At 43.8% G+C, this 10,000-nt stretch overlaps 1 protein-coding gene across 7 annotated transcripts in view; it reads left to right on the top strand.

The window, feature by feature from the left end:
- The window catches only part of LOC113810734 (probable Na(+)/H(+) antiporter nhx-9), a 159,038-nt gene that overhangs the window by 124,471 nt on the left and 24,567 nt on the right, over positions 1-10,000 (top strand). The gene's annotated exons all lie outside the window — the stretch shown is intronic.

Genomic DNA, 10,000 nt, shown 5'->3' with positions numbered 1-10,000 from the left:
TAGGGGACCGGGGGGGGGGGTTGATGCTCATTCAGTGGAACGCATAAAGGAACGAGGGGTTTGGATAGAGGGAAGGGGGTGGGATAAGGGGAAGGGGGTGCGATAGGGGGAAGGGTCAATAGAAAGGGAGGGGGTGATGGGGAGATGGATGAATGGATGAGTGGGTCTAGAGGGGAATAAGCTTTATGTCCACGGATGACAGAACATTGATGCATTATTTTAATAAGCGAATGTCGGGGGAAGTTAAGTTTCCGTTGGCGATAGCGTAACTTTCTCCCGTTATGTGACACAATTTTCGGCGGGAGAGTTACAAGGAGCGATGCTGAGAACTTTAGAGGGAGGAGAAAGCGGGGAGAAAAGGAAGACGATAAAAGGAGAGAAAGAGAGGGAGAATGGAGAGTAAGAGGGAGATGGAAAGGGTTAATGGAGAGAGAGAGAGAGAGAGAGAGGTGAAGATAGAGAGCGAGAAAGACAGATACACAAATGGAGAGAGGGCGAGAGAGACAGACAGACAGACAGAGAAAGAGACAGACAGACAGACATAGGCAGAGACAGAGACAGAGACATAGAAATAGAGAGAGAGAGAGCGATTCGAGCACTATGCCGTGCAGACACATTCATTATGTCTGTCGTTTCACCTTGTCGTTCAGCCATTGTTGTTGGTTACGCAATTGTTTTGTTCTGAAGTTTGTTTGTTTGTCCGTGCGTTACTTGTGCAATTCGACACTTGACATATGAGTAAAAAAATAGGGATAAGAGAAATAATAAAAACATATTTAAAATGAAACAAGTCACAAACATATGCAAGAAAGAAAGGAAGAGAGAGAGAGAGAGAGAAAGAGAGATAGAAAGAAAGAGAGATAGAGCGAGAAAGAAAGAAATATATATAGAGAGAAAAATAATAAAAATGCACACAGGAAAGCCAAGTCCCGGATCCGCTCTAGTGATTTTGACGTTATAGTTAATGACTTCACGAAAGAAATCGAAAAGAAGTGATAGAAAAAAGAAATTTCAGGATTTCCGGTATATCATTCTAACCTTTGCAGGATCGCGTGGTTGGTGTCGAACTTTGCGTTGTTGCATTTGTTTGTTTTTGGAGTTATTGTTGTTGTTGTTTCTTAATTTGAAATACGTTCTGGAATAATCTCTCTCTCTCTCTCTCTCTCTCTCTCTCTCTCTCTCTCTCTCTCTCTCTCTCTCTCTCTCTCTCTCTCTCTCTCTCTCTCTCTCTCTCTCTCTCTCTCTCTCTCTCTCTCTCTCTCTCTCTCTCTCTCTTTCTCCCTCCTCCCTCCCTCTATATATCTATTGAATTATCTACCTATCTATATTAGCCTTTCACCTATCTTCCCACCATTCATTCTTCCAGCCTTCTGAAAACTTAACCCCCCCCCCCCCCTTGCTCTGCCAACCGCGATGACCACTTTTTCGTGTGATGATGTCCCTCCCCCCACCCCCCACCCCACCCCCTCAGGCCCGGGGATGTACCTCAGACACGGACATCAGCGTTTCTGAGTACACCCTCCCCCCCCTCCTACCCTTCTTCCCCGTACCCTCATTATAGTCCAGGGTAGCGATCTATGTCCAACATGAATCATTTTACTTCACCTACCTTAACAGCCCCTTCCCTTTATCTAGACAACAGTCAACACTTCTCCCCTACCTAGACAACTCCTCCCCTTACATAGACAGTCCTTCCCTCACCTAGACAGCCCATTCCCCTACCTAGACAATGCCTCAGGCACCTAAATAACCCCTTCCCCACCTACCTAAACCCCTCCCACACCTAGATTTCCCTTCCTCCGTACTAGAAAACCTCTCACTCACCTACACAACCACCCCTCACCTAAATAACCCTTTTCCCATCTACCCAAACCCCTCCCACACCTAGATAGCCCTTCTTGTCTACCTAAGTAACCCCAACCCTCCCGCTCCACCTAGACAGCCCCTCACCCTCACCTAAAAGACCCCTCTCCCCCCTCCCCCTCACCTAAAAGACCCCTCTCCCCCCTCCCCTCACCTAAAAGACCCCTCTCCCCTCTCCCCCTCACCTAAAAGACCCCTCTCCCCCCTCCCCTCACCTAAAAGACCCCTCTCCCTCCCCTCCCCCTCCTCCAACGCCAGACCGAGTCGTCGTTGTAGCGAGGGAATCTTACGGTACCAACACGATGCCAAGGTCGGGAGAGCAGGAAACCTCCTGTTGGCACACCAGGAGTTTTGGTCTCCCCTCCCCCCCTCCCCCTTTCGCCCTTCCTTCCCTCTCCTCCTTCTTTTGTTCTACTTTTTCGGATTATTTTTACTATTTTTTATTATTATTCCTCTTTTTTTCTTCTTTTTTTCTGCCTCTTTTCTTCTCTTCTTACCCCCTCCTTCCTCTTCTCCTCCCTTATCTCCTTCTTTATCTCCGTCTCATCTCCCCTGCTCCCCCTCCTCCTCCCCCCCTCCCTCTCCTCCACCTTCTCTAGGGAACCGGGAAGAGGCGGGCGTGTGTAGGATGGGTCTTGGATATGGTTTTTATGTGGAAGTGTTTTGGGCGTAGGTGTCTGTGTGCTTTGTGTTACTCTCTCGTGTTCTTTTGTTCATTTTTTTATTTTTCAGCTTATTATTATCTTTACATCTAATCTCCGCCTCTCTCTGTCTGTCTATATATATATATATATATATATATATATATATATATATATATATATATATATATATATATATATATATATATATATGCGCGAGCGCGTTTGTGTGTAACTTATGTATGTATGTATACTTGAGTGTATATATGTATATATATAGAGAGAGAGAGATACACAACATGCATATAATGTTTGTGTGTATGCATGTAATATCTTTCCGTTTTTGCGAGCAGCCCGTACTTGTGGGGCGCAAGAAAGAGCCGTGGTCGGCCAACCTCGTCGACTCCCTCCTGATGCGCGGGCGGACCGGGCTAGGGGATGATGTATGATCACGTGACTATTTCTGCGTCCTTCACATCCTTCGAAATTGATACCTCTCGAACGCCTCCGAACCGTGTTCAACGACCACCGAACACACACACACTGAGAACAACCTCGTTACCCGACGAAACAACCTCGTTAGCCAGTTGCCGCAAGAGACGAGGGGTTGCGTCGACGACCGGGAGTGATCTCTCGTGAGGCCATCGCAGACGTCCTTGGATTTGGGGGGGGGGGGGGGGAGTTCTGCGTTTTTTGGACGCTCGAGCGTTTGAGTCACGCCTTCCGCCATTTCCTCCTCCGTTTTCGTTGTCGTGGGTGGAGGCACGATGGCAAGAATTCGGTTTTGAAAAAGGGAGACGAAAAAGAATTTTAAAAACGGGAAAGAGAGAGAAAGAAAAGATATATAGAAGAGTTTTAATTACAACTTTTATGAGACATTGATGACCAGAGTGTGGAGGTAAAAGCCACTCGCCTTGGGTCTCGTGGTCGTTCCTGGAGCAACGTTTCGAGCTGCTATTTTTAGCTCCTCTGCGATAATGGTCGTAATTTTTGTCTTAAAATAACCGATTCTTTAATAAATCTAAGAAACTGGAGCTGGAAAATGTCTCTAAGATTGTCCGGGATGTTACATTTTTCAAATATAGAAAAAATACTTTTTTATCCTTCTTATCATTTACTTAAGAACGATGTGCTAGGCAGGCCACTGAGAGCAAAAGGAGATGCCCGTGAACTGCGATATTATGTGATAAACTGTACAAAAAATAAAGAAAGAGAAAAATACGTGAATACGGATGCTCCAAATCCAAACGGACCCTCACACTTTTTTTTATTGATTTTGCACATCCAGTTAACACGGAGGGGGGGTTCTATTTGGGTAGAGCAGAATGTAGTAGAACGAGCAATGAACTGGAAATACATTCCTGCATTCACTCATTCACCCCCTGACTCACTCATTCACTTACTCACCCAATCATTCACCACACACACACACACACACACACACACACACACACACACACACACACACACACACACACACACACACACACACACACACACACACACACACACACACACACACACACACACACACACACACACACATTCAGGATGTGCTGACTGGCGCGCGTAATTTTCGTGAGCAAGAGCGGACACTTCCTTGAAAACTGACGAACAAAGTCTGTTGCCCAATCGTACCAATCCCAAGATCTGGATTTCCTTACACGGATGCAAGGAGGAGGACGAAAGGAGGAATAGGAAGGGAAAGAGAGAGATAAAGATGGAAGAAAAACGTGGAGGAGGAGGAGAAGAGGAGGGAGAAAGAGAAGAAAAAAACAGGATAGGAAGGAAAAGAGAGATAAAGATGGAAGAAAAGCGGAGACGTGGAGGAGGAGGAGAAGAAGAGGAGGGAGAAAGAGAAGAAAAAGAAGCAGGGTTAGGAGAAAGAAAGAGAGAAGATGAAAAACAAACGAGAAGATGAGTAAGAAAAAAACAAAAACGAATCAGTATTCGTAATAATAAGACCAATAATAAGTGATTCAAAAACAAAAAAAGATCGATTTTCAGAAATAAAACACAATTGAAGAAGATAACGAAACGAGAGTAAGGAAGACACCAGCTCGGGTCAAAGGTCATGGGTCAGCTGGCGCATGAAGGCCGATATGGGGAAGGGGTGGAGGGGGTAAAAGAACGTGAACGAGGAAGAAAGAGAGAAAGAAGATACGGGGAAGAGGTGAGGGGGGGGGGGGTAAGGGAGAGGGAGAGGGGTCAGAGGGCGTAGTCTTTCGTGTATTTTTTTTATTGACTTTTTATCCATTTTGTAAAGAGATAATCCTGCGATCACGAATCACAAAAGGGCAAAGTGATCTGTATTATATTCGGGTCTCCGTAGACGAAAGAGTGAAGATAATGATAACTTCAGAATGAGGAAAGACGATAAGACAATACTAAATGTGTTCTGTCATAAGGTTCTTTGCTCTTACGTCTTTATTTTAATTAGTTAAAATTATAGAAATAAGACATTAATTAAAAATCATAGAATGGGGAACCTGGCTATTTCTCAAATTTTACAGGAAGTGCAATGAAAGAATAGAAAGAAATAAAATAATCAAAAGGAAAATATAAGATTCACAAAGCTAAAACGAGCAACCTGTCAGTGTCTCTCATCTAACGCGGTGTTCAGTGATGAAAATATAAATAAGATGATTAAGTTAAGAAAAACGACAAAAAAAATGAAATGGGCAACCCGTCTGTTTCTCATTTCACGTGGAATTAAATGAAATAATAGAAATAAAATCAAATGAGTCTCTCGTTTTCCGCGACGTTTGATTTGAAAATATAGATAAGATAATAGATATAAAAAATTACGATAAATGAAAAAAAATATAGATATCAAAAATGCAATAAAAATGAATGGGGTAAGCTGTCTGTCTCTCTCAATTTACGTGGTGTTCAGGCAGTGAAGATCTGCGTTTATGGACTTCCTTAAATAAATACTGGAGAATGTGAAGCTGTTCTGGGGAAGCGGTTTTCTTCACTTGCGTCAGGAAGCTGGGTTTACCGGGGAAGCACCTTGTTTTATGCTCCTCTGTTTTCTTGTGTCTTTTATTCTTGTATTCATGTTTGTTTTTCTTGTCTGTCTGTTTCCCATTCAATTTTCTTTTTCCTCTCTCTCTCTCTCTCTCTCTCTCTCTCTCTCTCTCTCTCTCTCTCTCTCTCTCTCTCTCTCTCTCTCTCTCTCTCTCTCTCTCTCTCTCTCTCTCTCTCTCTCTCTTCCTCTCTATCTATCTATCTCGCTTTCTCGCACTCTTTCTTTCTCGCTCACTCGCTCTCCTCTCACTCTTACTATTACTACCATTCTAGCTCCTACTCCTATTTTTACTCTCACTCACTCTCATTCTTATTTCCACTCTCACACACGCACATGCACACAGATATATATATATATATATATATATATATATATATATATATATATATATATCACACACATCCTATATATATTCAAATACACGCACTTTTCAGTATTATAAGTATCAGCATCCTCCTATCGAATCAATTTCAAGCACACATTCACCCTGCTTGCCCCCCCCCCCCCAGTATTGTGCGCGTCACCCCCTGCTATGCAACTTTTTCCTCGTCTCGATGTCCCCCCTGTGAAGGATGGCCCAAGGTCCTCCGAGTCTTAGACCGTTGTGAGTAAGTGGCATCGAAGGAACCAGGTGACTCCATTACATAAATGCAGTTTGGGAACGCGCTCTATTTTTATTTATTTATTGATTGATTGATTTTATTTTTTATGTTCTTCCTGGTGCTGTTTGAGTCTTAGAAGGAGGTAAATAAAAAGGCGAAGAGGAGTATATAGGGATAAAAAATCGTAGACGGCTAGGAAGGGACATCCCCGCCCCTAGAAGCGAGGGAGTATGGCCTAAGGGCGCGGGGAGAAGTGGCATCCTACGAGCTTAAAAGTTTATGGGGATACGACATGGTCAACGTGTCTGCGCGCGCGAGTTTTTGTGTTTTGTCTATTTTTATCGTAGTCATCAGGACCACTGGCGTCATCAGCCTTTTTTTCCTTTTTACTTTTGCTATGGTTAGTAGCAATAGTTTTAATAACTTTATCGTTCCGTACGTGGTCGTAATGATGACAGTGATGATGATGATCCATTAATGATAAGGAATGAAATGCTTAATAAAAGATATTGTATCACAACCGTACTGCAACACTCGTGTATAGTGGGGTTCAAGTGTCTGTCTTTTCCAAGCATCCTTGGGGTTTTCCACGAGGGTTCGCAACCTCTACCACGGCGCCCTCACACCGGCGGACCTACGCCAAGGATATTCAGCGCCGCTTCGCCTCACCTGCAAAGAGGCATTTTTTTTATGTGCATGTGAAGTATCCTGTGCTTAGAAGGGTTAAAGTTCGCTGTATCCCGCGGACAGCAGTTCACAGCGAAGCGGATTTTCATGAGCAAAGAAGCTGCTTGAAATCCTTTATTGAGGGAATCACAGCGGCGTCCTGACATATGGTGCGAAGGATACAGCGGCGAGTGTCATGTCCTCCTGAAATTAGTGTCATGCTTATATCCTGAAGGCACTGCATTCATCCTGAAAGTGACCTTCAGCATAAAGTCAAGAGTTACGTCTCTCTCTCTCTCCGTTTTTCACAATCTCTTCTGTTTCTATAGCTTCTTTCTGTCTGGATCTGTGTCTCTCTTTCTTTCTCCCCCCTCCCTCCCTTCCTCTCTCTCTCTCCCTGTCTCTCTCTCTCTCTCTCTCTCTCTCTCTATCTATCTACCTATCTCCCTCTCTCTCTCTCTCTCTCTCTCACTAGCTCTCTCTCTCCCTCTCTCTCTCCCTCTCTCCCTCCCTCTCTCCCTCCCTCTCTCTCTCTCTCTCCCTTTCCCTCTCCCTCTCTCCCTCTCCCTCTCTCCCTCTCTCCCTCTCTCTCTCAGACCTGCTGTGCTAACACGATGCAGGAAACTGGGATTACCAGCGTTCTTTTTTACGCCTCCCCTTGCAAAGCTCTTTTACTTTTTGCCTTGCTATTTCACCTTTCTTTGTTATGTCTATTCTGTTATTCTTTCTTTCCTTTCGCTTCTCACTACTGCCTATCGCTCCCCTCTGTCACTTCTGTATCTCTCTGTCTCTCTCGATATACATACATACATATATATATATATATATATATATATATATATATATATATATATATATATATATATATATGGCATCTGTGTACCGCTCTCTATATGTAGAGAGTGGTACACAATATATCCAACTATCTTTCTGTTCATCAATATATCAAGTGATTTGTCTTTCTGTCAAAGTCCCACTATGTTCTGATCGTATCATGTGCCGCATATCAGATATATCATATATTCAGTTTATATAATTTCGAAACTATTATACCGGCGCTGTCATTACGCTTCTGAAATTGCACTGAAGCTAAAAATAAAACTGACCAACACGCAACCTCAGCCTTTGTCCACGTGAGAGCTACCTGCCGTCTACGCGATATTCTCACGTCTTCCCTTCTGAAACGAATACTGAAACGGGGGAGAAATCGGAAAGAAAAATGATCTTTTAGGGGATTAGCTGGCAATGATTTTGTTGTATAGGCAAAACTTAATAATTGGACAATATTGTTTGTTTTATTTGAATTGATAAAATCTAAAGAATGTGGAGAACCACCCTCGGGTATATTTTTATTTTGATTCAGAATTCTTGTAATACCGGGTTCACACGATAAGAAAAAAATGCGCCATTCAAAAAAGTAATGTTTCACAGATAAGAAAAAAAAATAATTGCGCCACTCAAAAGAATAATGTGTTTCTCAAGAAAACACTAAGGGCAAGCACAGTTCAGAGGGTCGTCTATTTTTCGCCTTGTTAATTGTGTGTGATAAACAAAGAAGCTCCAACCTGCAAATGAGGAAATGTACACAAAGGTGAAGGAGCAGAATGGACAAGGACGTTGATAAATGGGCGGTGATTAATCCTCACTATATGCCGAGTATATATACCCCCCCCCCCCCCACATACAAACTCCAGTCTAGCATGTTGCCTTCCGCGTCTTCATTGTTTTCTCTGTAGGTTTATGTATCTATCGGTATCCTCTTCTGCATCCTAAAGACCGCTAATCCCGTCCTACCAGGGAATTCTCAGGGGAAAAAGCCTCGAAATGCCAACGTGTCCGGATCGGTTCATAATGTATTCGACTCGGGTTTCGGAAAATCTGAGCGGTCGTCGCGTCTACGCACCGGAACGAGTTTACGATGGGTGATACGAGTCAGCAGATAACGGAGTGAGAAAAAGAAGAGGAGGAGGAGGAGGAGGGTAAAAAACAAGAAGGAAGAGGAAAGGGCTGGAGAGGGAGGGTCCAAGTCCGAAGGTCGGCGTAGCGTAGGGTGCGGGTGTGTATGGGTGAATCAGCCGAACCCGCGACGGAGAGCGTGAGAACGATGGCGTTTGTGTATGTCGAGCCGAGAGTGATAATGTGAATGGTGGTTAAGAGGCGTGTTTGAGCACTGGCGGGTACCACAACGACGGACACTGAATGATTAGTCGTGAGAATGACAGTGTGTCTTCAGACTCCGAGGTGACCTACTGGGCATTGTCATGTCGCCCCTTTGTCACGTTCGGGCCTTCCTTGGGGAAGCTGGGTACCGTTTTGCCAAACAGGAAGAGGAGGAGGGGAGAGAGAGAGAGAAACAGAGACAGATAGACAGCATTTATTCCATGATGGCTAGAACCCGTTTCCAAGATTATATTATTATCACAAACTTGTAAAATTCGAATATCCTTCGAACTGACACAAACACCCCTCGCCCCTCCTTTTTTCTATGATAGCCTTCGCAGCATATCAACCAAGTGCTAATGTCATTTCCATATTCATAGCAGCTGGTGTGGTAAAGTAGGAAGAAAGAAGGAGAGAAAAAAAGTTGAAAAATCCCTTTCAAAACAAACCTGTCTATCACCCCCACCCCACCCCCACCCCTTTCCTTCCCTGACTGGGAGTGCCAAATCCTTTACCATATCACTTCGTCATGCGGGTGTGAATCGCCCTCTCCTAAAATGATGATTTCGCGACCTCCCCCTCGCAAAGGTGGTCTTTTGAGCGTGTGGATACTATTGTCCCCTGCACTGTTAGTCTCCCTTTGGTGGTCGAGGGGAAGAAAAGAAGAAGAAAAAAAAACCGTACAGCGAACGAAATGTTTTAAGGCACCTGTTCATCCGCACATGGGCAGATGGCTACTAGTTCTGCATCGTAAATATATTATTTTAAGACCCACCTTTGCTTCTTACTGTATAGAAAGTGTTTACCCGAGGGTATTGTTATTCAAATAAGAATAGCTGTTCTCATTAAAACGTTCAAATCAAAATTACGGATCTCATTAAAATGTTTTAATAGTTTAACGCTAATTAGCATGCATGGAGCATATTTTCCCCCGTCAAATACAACAAAATAGAACTAGCCTTAACCTTGAGAACGGGTATGCTATGTGATCGGCTGAAGATCCAGGTGCTCGTCCCGGGGCAAGGTGGAAGGGAAGG

The sequence above is a fragment of the Penaeus vannamei genome, chromosome 18, assembly GCF_042767895.1.
Source record: "Penaeus vannamei isolate JL-2024 chromosome 18, ASM4276789v1, whole genome shotgun sequence".
NCBI lineage: Eukaryota > Metazoa > Arthropoda > Malacostraca > Decapoda > Penaeidae > Penaeus > Penaeus vannamei.
The sequence above is the reverse complement of the archived record's forward strand: the minus strand, read 5'-3'. Positions and strand labels throughout refer to the sequence as shown.